This window comes from Callorhinus ursinus, unplaced genomic scaffold, assembly GCF_003265705.2.
Source record: "Callorhinus ursinus isolate GAN/ISIS: 27379988/994484 unplaced genomic scaffold, GSC_fseal_2.0 scaffold13, whole genome shotgun sequence".
Taxonomy (NCBI): domain Eukaryota; kingdom Metazoa; phylum Chordata; class Mammalia; order Carnivora; family Otariidae; genus Callorhinus; species Callorhinus ursinus.
The window spans coordinates 29,079,482-29,089,164 of NW_027397075.1; the positions used below are offsets into that span (position 1 = coordinate 29,079,482).

General features: G+C 38.9%; 1 long non-coding RNA gene across 7 annotated transcripts in view; it reads right to left on the reverse strand.

Annotated features, from left to right (window-relative positions):
- The window catches only part of LOC141374005 (uncharacterized), a 30,933-nt gene extending 21,949 nt beyond the window's left edge, over window positions 1-8,984 (reverse strand). For 6 of the 7 annotated variants that reach the window (XR_012380530.1, XR_012380531.1, XR_012380529.1 and 3 more), the window contains exons 1-2: window positions 7,800-8,984; window positions 5,798-6,902 (exon numbers count right to left, since the gene is read on the reverse strand). This is a non-coding gene — a long non-coding RNA (uncharacterized lncRNA). The remainder of the gene's footprint in view (window positions 1-5,797; window positions 6,903-7,799) is intronic. The other variant, XR_012380533.1, reaches the window with a different exon arrangement.
- Between the last annotated feature and the right edge of the window lie 699 nt (window positions 8,985-9,683).

Consider the following 9,683-nt stretch of genomic DNA (forward strand, 5'->3'; position numbering starts at 1 on the left):
CATTCTGCTTTTCTTGTATTGTTCTGTTTTTGTTTTTATCCTTTTTTTTCCCTTTTTTTTTTCTCTTTCTTTTTTCTTTCTTTCCCTTTCTTTTCCCCTGGTTTCAGGTCTTTTCTGATTTGTATACAGTATATTTGCTGGGGACGTTGTAAACCTGTTAGCATTTTGTTCTCTCATTCATCTATTCTCCTCTGGACAAAATGACAAGACGAAAGAAATCACCTCAGCAAAAAGAACAAGAGGTAGTACCGTCAGCCAGGGACCTACTCAATACAGACATTAGTATGATGTCAGACCTAGAGTTCAGAATCATGACTTTAAAGATACTAGCTGGGCTTGAAAAAAGCGTGGAAGTTATTAGAGAAACCCTTTCTGGAGAAATAAAAGAACTAAAATCTAACCAAATCGAAATCAAAAAGGCTATTGATGAGGTGCAATCCAAAATGGGGGCACTAACTGCTAGGATAAATGAGGCAGAAGAGAGAATCAGCGATATAGAAGACCAAATGATGGAAAATAAAGAGGCTGAGAAAAAGAGAGAGAAACAATTACAGGATCACGAGGGCAGAATTCCAGAGATAAGTGATATGATAAGACGAAACAACATTAGAATAATTGGGATCCCAGAAGAAGAAGAGAGAGAGAGAGGGGCAGAAGGTATATTGGAGCAAATTATAGCAGAGAACTTCCCTAATGTGGGGAAGGAAACAGGCATTAAAATCCAGGAGGCACAGAGAACCCCTCTCAAAATCAATAAGAATAGGTCAACACCCCGACATCTAATAGTAAAACTTACGAGTCTCAGAGACAAAGAGAAAATCCTGAAAGCAGCTCGGGAGAAGAGATATGTAACCTACAATGGTAGAAACATTAGATTGGCAACAGACCTATCCACAGAGACCTGGAAGGCCAGAAAGGACTGGCAAGATATCTTCAGAGCGCTATACGAGAAAAATATGCAGCCAAGAATACTATATCCAGCTAGGCTATCATTGAAAATAGAAGGAGAGATAAAAAGCTTCCAGAACAAACAAAAACTAAAGGAATTTGCAAACATAAAACCAGCCCTCCAAGAAATATTGAGAGGGGTCCTCTAAGCAAAGAGAGAACCTAAAAGCAGCAAAGAGCAGAAACGAACACAGACAACAGACAGTTAACAGTCACCTTACAGGTAATACAATGGCACTAAATTCATACCTTTCAATAGTTACCCTGAATGTAAATGGGCTCAATGCCCCAATCAAAAGACACAGGCTATCAGATTGGATTAAAAAACAAGACCCATCAATATGCTGTCTGCAAGAGACTCATTTTAGACCCAAAGACACCCCCAGATTGAAAGTGAGGGGGTGGAAAACCATTTACCATGCTAATGGACACCAAAAGAAAGCTGGGGTGGCAATCCTTATATCAGACAAACTAGATTTTAAAACAAAGACTGTAATAAGAGATGAGGAAGGACACTATATCCTACTTAAAGGGTCTATCCAACAAGAAGATCTAACAATTGTAAATATCTATGCCCCGAACATGGGAGCAGCCGATTACATAAGGCAATTAATAACAAAAGCAAAGAAACACATTGACAACAATACAATAATAGTGGGGGACTTTAACACCCCCCTGACTGAAATGGACAGATCATCTAAGCAAAAGATCAACAAGGAAATAAAGACTTTAAATGACACACTGGACCAAATGGACTTCACAGACATATTCAGAACATTCCATCCCAAAGCAACGGAATACACATTCTTCTCTAGTGCCCATGGAACATTCTCCAGAATTGATCACATCCTAGGTCACAAATCAGGTCTCAACCGGTACCAAAAGATTGGGATCATTCCCTGCATATTTTCAGACCACAATGCTTTGAAACTAGAACTCAACCACAAGAGGAAAGTCGGAAAGAACTCAAATACATGGAGGCTAAAGAGCATCCTACTAAAGAATGAATGGGTCAACCAGGAAATTAAAGAAGAATTAAAAAAATTCATGGAAACCAATGAAAATGAAAACACAACTGTTCAAAACCTTTGGGATACAGCAAAGGCAGTCCTGAGAGGAAAGTATATAGCAATCCAAGCCTTTCTCAAGAAACAAGAAAGGTCTCAAATACACAACCTAACCCTACACCTAAAGGAGCTGGAGAAAGAACAGCAAAGAAAGCCTAAACCCAGCAGGAGAAGAGAAATCATAAAGATCAGAGCAGAAATCAATGAACTCGAAACCAAAAGAACAGTAGAACAGATCAAAGAAACTAGGAGCTGGTTCTTTGAAAGAATTAGTAAGATTGATAAACCCCTGGCCAGACTGATCAAAAAGAAAAGAGAAATGACCCAAATCAACAAAATCATGAATGAAAGAGGAGAGATCACAACCAACACCAAAGAAATACAAACAATTATAAGAACATATTATGAGCAACTCTATGCCAGCAAATTAGATAACCTGGAAGAAATGGGTGCATTCCTAAAGATGTATCAACTACCAAAATTGAACCAGGAAGAAATAGAAAACCTGAACAGACCTATAACCACTAAGGAAATTGAAACAGTCATCAAAAATCTCCCAAGAAACAAAAGCCCAGGGCCAGACGGCTTCCCAGGGGAATTCTATCAGACATTTCAAGAAGAATTAATACCTATTCTCCTGAAACTGTTCCAAAAAATAGAAATGGAAGGGAAACTTCCAAACTCATTTTATGAGGCCAGCATTACCTTGATCCCAAAACCAGACAAAGACCCCATCAAAAAAGAGAATTACAGACCAATATCCTTGATGAACATGGATGCAAACATTCTCACCTAAATACTAGCCAATAGGATCCAACAGTACATTAAAAGAATTATTCACCATGACCAAGTGGGATTTATTCCTGGGCTGCAAGGCTGGTTCAACATCCGCAAATCAATCAACGTGATACAATACATTAACAAAAGAAAGAGCAAGAATCATATGATCCTCTCAAGAGATGCAGAAAAAGCATTTGACAAAGTACAACATCCTTTCTTGATCAAAACTCTTCAGAGTATAGGGATAGAGGGTACATACCTCAATATCATAAAAGCCATCTATGAAAAACCTACAGCGAATATCATGCTCAATGGGGAAAGACTGAGAGCTTTTCCCCTAAGGTCAGGAACGCGGCAGGGATGTCCACTCTCACCACTGCTATTCAACATAGTATTAGAAGTCCTAGCCACAGCAATCAGACAACAAAAAGAAATCAAAGGCATCCAAATCAGCAAAGAGGAAGTCAAACTCTCACTCTTTGCAGATGATATGATACTGTATGTGGAAAACCCAAAACACTCCACCCCAAAACTGCTAGAACTCATACAGGAATTCAGTAAAGTAGCAGGATATAAAATCAATGCACAGAAATCAGTGGCATTCCTATACACCAACAACAAGACAGAAGAGAGACAAATCAAGGAGTCGATCCCATTTACAATTGCACCCAAAACCATTAGATACCTAGGAATAAATCTAACCAAAGAGGCAAAGGATCTGTACTCAGAAAACTATAAAATACTCATGAAAGAAATTGAAGAAGACACAAAGAAATGGAAAAACGTTCCATGCTCATGGATTGGGAGAATCAACATTGTGAAGATGTCAATGCTACCTAGAGCAATCTACACATTCAATGCAATCCCCATCAAAATACCATCCACTTTTTTCAAAGAAATGGAACAAATAATCTTAAAATTTGTATGGAACCAGAAGAGACCCAGAATAGCCAGAGGAATACTGAAAAAGAAAAGCAAAGCTGGCGGCATCACCATTCCGGACTTCCAGCTCTATTACAAAGCTGTCATCATCAAGACAGTTTGGTACTGGCACAAAAACAGACACATAGATCAATGGAACAGAATCGAGAGCCCAGAAATGGACCCTCCACTCTATGGTCAACTTATTTTTGACAAAGCAGGAAAGAATGTCCAATGGCAAAAAGACAGTCTCTTCAACAAATGGTGTTGGGAAAATTGGACAGCCACATGCAGAAGAATGAAACTGGACCATTTCCTTACACCACACAGAAAAATAGACTCCAAATGGTTGAAAGACCTAAATGTGAGACAGGAGTCCATCAAAATCCTAAAGGAGAACACAGGTAGCAACCTTTTCGACCTTAGCTGCAGCAACTTCTTCCTAGAAACATCGCCAAAGGCACGGGAAGCCCGGGCAAAAATGAACTATTGGGATTTCATCAAGATAAAAAGCTTTTGCACAGCAAAAGAAACAGTCCACAAAACCAAAAAACAACCGACAGAATGGGAGAAAATATTTGCAAATGACATCAGATAAAGGGCTAGTATCCAAAATCTCTAAAGAACTTATCAAACTCAACACCCAACGAACAAATAATCCAATCAAGAAATGGGCAGAAGACATGAACAGACATTTCTCCAAAGAAGACATCCAAATGGCCAACAGGCACATGAAAAAGTGCTCAACGTCGCTCAGCATCAGGGAAATCCAAATCAAAACCTCAATGAGATACCACCTCACACCCATCAGAATGGCTAAAATTAACAAGTCAGGGAACAACAGATGTTGGCGGGGATGTGGAGAAAGGGGAACCCTTCTACACTGTTGGTGGGAATGCAAGCTGGTGCAATCCCTCTGGAAAACAGTATGGAGGTTCCTCAAACAGTTGAAATTAGAGCTACCGTTCGATCCAGCAATTGCACTACTGGGTATTTACCCCAAAGATACAAATGTAGGGACCCGAAGGGGTACGTGTACCCCAATGTTTATAGCAGCAATGTCCACAATAGCCAAACTGTGGAAAGAGCCAAGATGCCCATCGACAGATGAATGGATAAAGAAGATGTGGTATATATACCCAATGGAATATTATGCAGCCATCAAAAGGAATGAGATCTTGCCATTTGCAACGACGTGGATGGAACTGGAGGGTGTTATGCTGAGTGAAATAAGTCAATCAGAGAAAGACATGTATCACATGACCTCACTGATATGAGGAATTCTTAATCTCAGGAAACAAACTGAGTGTTACTGGAGTGGTTGGGGGTGGGAGGGATGGGGTGGCTGGGTGATAGACATTGGGGAGGGTATGTGCTACGGTGAGCGCTGTGAATTGTGCAAGACTGTTGAATCACAGATCTGTACTTCTGAAACAAATAATGCAACATATTTTAAGAAAAATGAAAAAGAAGAAGATAACAGGAGAGGAAGAAAAGGGGAGTATGTCAGAGGGGGAGACGAACCATGAGAGATGATGGACTCTGAAAAACAAACTGAGGGTTCTAGAGGGGAGGGGGTAGGGGGATGGGTTAGCCTGGTGATGGGTATTGAGGAGGGCACGTTCTGCATGGAGCCCTGGGTGTTATGAACAAACAATGAATCATGGAACACTGCACCAAAAACTAATGATGTAATATATGGTGATTAACATAACAATAAAAAATTAAAAAAAACATTTCCCACAAAGAAAACTCCAGATGGATTCACTGGTAAATTCTACCAAGTATATAAGGAAGAATTAATACTAAAGCTACATGAGTCTTCCAGAAAATTGAAAAGAAAAAAAAATGTTTCTCATTTGGTGAGATCAGTATTAACCTGATCCCAAAACAAGGCAGACACCACACAAAACAATTACACACATTAGCAACCCTCATGAACATATGCAAAAATTCTAAACAAAATTTTAGCCAATCAAGTCCAAGAATATATAAAAAAAAAAGCATAATATATTATGTCTAAGTAAAGTTGATCCCAGGATGCAAGATTTGTGTAACATTGGCCAATCAATTCAACTCACCATATTAACAATCTGTGGCACCTGGGTGGCTCAGTCATTAAGCGTCTGCCTTTGGCTCAGGTCTTGATCCCAGGGTCCTGGGATCCAGCTCCCACATCGGGCTTCCTGCTCAGCGGGGAAGCCTGCTTCTCCCTCTCACACTCGCCTTGCTTGTATTCTCTCTCTCACTGTCTCTCTGTCAGATAAATAAATAAAATCTTAAAAAAAAAAGAAAAATCCTATTATCACCTCAATAGACCCAGAAAAAGGATGCAAGAAAATCCATTATCCATTTCTGATAAAAGCTCTCAGCAAACTGGGAATTTCAACAGCATGATAAAAGGAATCTACCAAAAAAACTAAAACTAACACCATATTTAATGGTAAAAGACTTTTATGCTTTTCCCCTAAGATCAGAAACAAGACAGGGTATTCAATCTCACTTCTATTCAACATTATACCGGTGGGTCTTGGCTAGTGCAATAAGGCAAAAAAAATAAATAAATGTCATGCAGATTCGAAAGGAAGAAATAAAGTTGTGATTTGCAGACATGATCATCCATGTAGAAAATCCAATGAAATTTACCTTAAAAATGCTGCTATAACTAATAAGTGTATTTATCATGGTTGATCAACAAACATAAATCAATTTTATTTCTATATAGTAGATACACACACAAAAATTGAATATTGAATTAAAAGTGCTATTTACAATGGGTCATGCTATTAACTATTTGGATAAATCTGACAGAAGATGTGCACAATACATATAATGAAAACTGCAGAATATTGCTGAAATACTATTTTAAGGCTTTATAAAAAATAAAATGGTATCTTGGGATTCTTCTCTTCTCAACCTATTTTTAGTTTTTTATTTACTAACCAATGAGTCCATGGCTGCAACTAGCAATAAGTAATAAATGGGGTTAATGTTATTCACCATCACAGAAATTCATACTAAAAAGGAATCTCCAGAATACATGAAATGTGGAAATGTTTCATCTCAATACTTAACTTGGAAAGGTTTAGTCTTTCAACATTTATTTGAAGGCTCAGTAGGCATCAAACATTTTGTTATGCTCTGGCTGAATAAAAGATACATCCCCTGATCTTATGAAGCTGTTACCTAATAGAGGGAAATAGAAAATAAACAAGCAAGCAAACAAATGCAAATTACTTAAGAGTTGTAATTAGTGCTATTAAAGTAATAAAGAACACAGAAATGAGGGTGGGTGGGAGGGGTGCTACTTGGATAAGGGGGTTATTGAAAGTCTAAGTGGACATTCAAGTCAAAACCTGAAGGAGAAAAAACCAGACTGATAAGGGAAAGATTATTATGGCCAAATAGACAGCATTTGGGAAAGCCCTGTGTAGGGCAGTAGGAGGTAGGGGGAGAGCCTGACATGTTCCAAACCTCCAAAGAAAGTCCTTTTGACTAGAGTGTAGGGACTATTGAGTAAAGGGAAAGATAAGCCTAATGATCACTTAAGATAGGTACAAAGGGGTGAGATCACACAGGCTCACACAGGAACTGGTATTTAAATTCAAAATGCAACAGGAAGTCATTTTACAGTTTTAACCAGACTATACACATTAGATTTTCATTTTTTTAAAAGATCATCTCTAGTTGTTCTGGTAGAGAATCAATCGGAGGGAATATAATGATCTAAGTTATCACAGATGATTCCCTTTTGCCATAAACACATAAAACTGCTGAATAGCATATAACACGTTTTTATTTAAAAGAAAAAATATAGGGGCATCTAGGTGGCTCAGTCAGTTGAACCTCCAACTCTTGATTTCGGCTCAGGTCATGATCTCAGTCAGGGTTTGAGACTGAGCCCTGTTGTCAGTTTCCACATTCAGCAGGGAGTCTGCTTCTCTCCCTCTGCCCCTCCCCCCACTCATGCTCTCCCACTCTCTCTCCCCCAAATAAATAAAAATCTTTAGGAAAAAAAATATGTCCTAGAACATAAAAGAAAGCAAAAAGAGATGTAGAAAGCAAACCCAAGGGGGACTCTACCTGAATATAAGTGCTGGAGGTTGGGATTCCTGTACACATTTGAAGACAAGATCCCTGAAATAAAGTTCACAGCCTGGAAAGGATGGTCCATGTGATAACAGAGGATTAGAAAACACTCAGCCTACTGATAACCTGAGCCCTGATCATATGTGGGGGAGAGATCCAAATTTATATCACAAGTTGAAAAAATTACTTTAAATTTGATTTAAAGCAACTGAAAGTTCTAGCACCCAGCAAAAACCAATCTGCAAAGACAGTCTCTCAGCCCAAGATACAGAGAACTTTCACAAAGCAAAAAACTTCTTTGAAGCTAAGCTCCCAATAAAATCTTACCTCATTTGAAGAAACCAATCACCATGAGGGAAAGCCAACAAAAACATAAGAGTTAGAACCTTGCAAACTGGAAATTGTAATTTTATACAGATGTTGTTTTTTCACTATAATCTCGTTTTGGTTCTCATTCAAGGCTGATGCAAAACCTTTTAAAATACCATAATTTCCATCTCTATTAAGATTATTGATAATTCTTGAAATTCACCCAGAGCTAAAAAGAAAGTTTATGTATAAAATTTAACATGGGGCATACAGGGTGCTTCATTTTTACTACATGGCTATGCTTGTAAATGGGAAACCGAATTAATTACCATTGGTACTGATCCCCACCTGGTAGATAATCCGTATCTTTGAAATATTTAGTCCATGTCCCCAACCTGAAGGCTCTCTCACCAATCCTTTTGAATTGCACTTTAATTTTCAAATGTTAGGGAAAATGAGTCCACGCTTAAAATGAAGCGTTTGTGAACGCTTAAATTTCAGAAATCACTTTTAAGTTTAAAAGTTCAAAGGTTAAAGAGGAATTCCAAACATCCTTCACCTTCTGGTCTCCTAACCAAACCTGAAATATTCATTTCAACTCTTTTCTTGGTGTGGCACTTTTTCATTCTACTTCATTTTAATTTGTTTAAAATATTGGCACGCTAAAGCCAAAAGTCACACTTGGGATTTTGAAATATAAGCCAAAATAATTTTTTAATGCAATATAATAAGAAACATGAAAGAGTAACTGGTCTCTTTTAAAGCGTCTTGCTCTGTAAGTATTCTGCATCTTAATCTTTGATATCTTTCTTGAAATGAGAAAATGGAAGCAGACTTGTGTTCAAAGTCGAACCAAACAATGAAATTAGGACTCCAGAAAAGCCTAGTGTTGCCCCACTCCTCAGTGCCGACATTGTTTTACACTGTCTTCTCTGAATGAAAAACTGATGAGAGATCATTTTAAAGTAGAGATATTCAGGTATCCCTTAGGAAAGTTACAGATATGCGAGAATCAGTCACAAAACATGGAAACAACCCACAATCAGAGTATTTGGGAGACCTAGCTCTGCAGAGAAACCCTGTTACACGTGTCTGTTCCCTTCCCATTATTATACCCCGGCCCTCTGAAATGTTTCTTCACAACTAAAGGCCTAACTGAACATTCTCTTGCGTCAATTTGCAGGATAATCCCGGGGCAGTTTTGGAAAAGATCTCCACAGATGCCGAAAGCCACCTTTCCAGACCCAGCAAGGAGAAGGCTCCGCCCCAGTGACTTCCCAAAGGCCCCAAGAGACAGTTGCGACAGCTCTTTTCCGCCACAGACTTGTAGCCACTTCCTAACTGCCTGTTTATCTCCACCCTCGTCCCCATAGCCACTTCTCCCCTTATCTCGTTAAGCTATTAAACCGACGAGAATAAGAGATAGGGAAAGAGATCAGACTGAGGTCAAAGACATAAAAGTCCCCGCGGCCGAGATTTCCACAGGCAGTTGGTCCGGCACCGCCGGAGGCAACTCTAAGGGAGCTGGGCCCTGCTGCAAGCGAGAAGGGGACCTTGTAGCCAGAACTC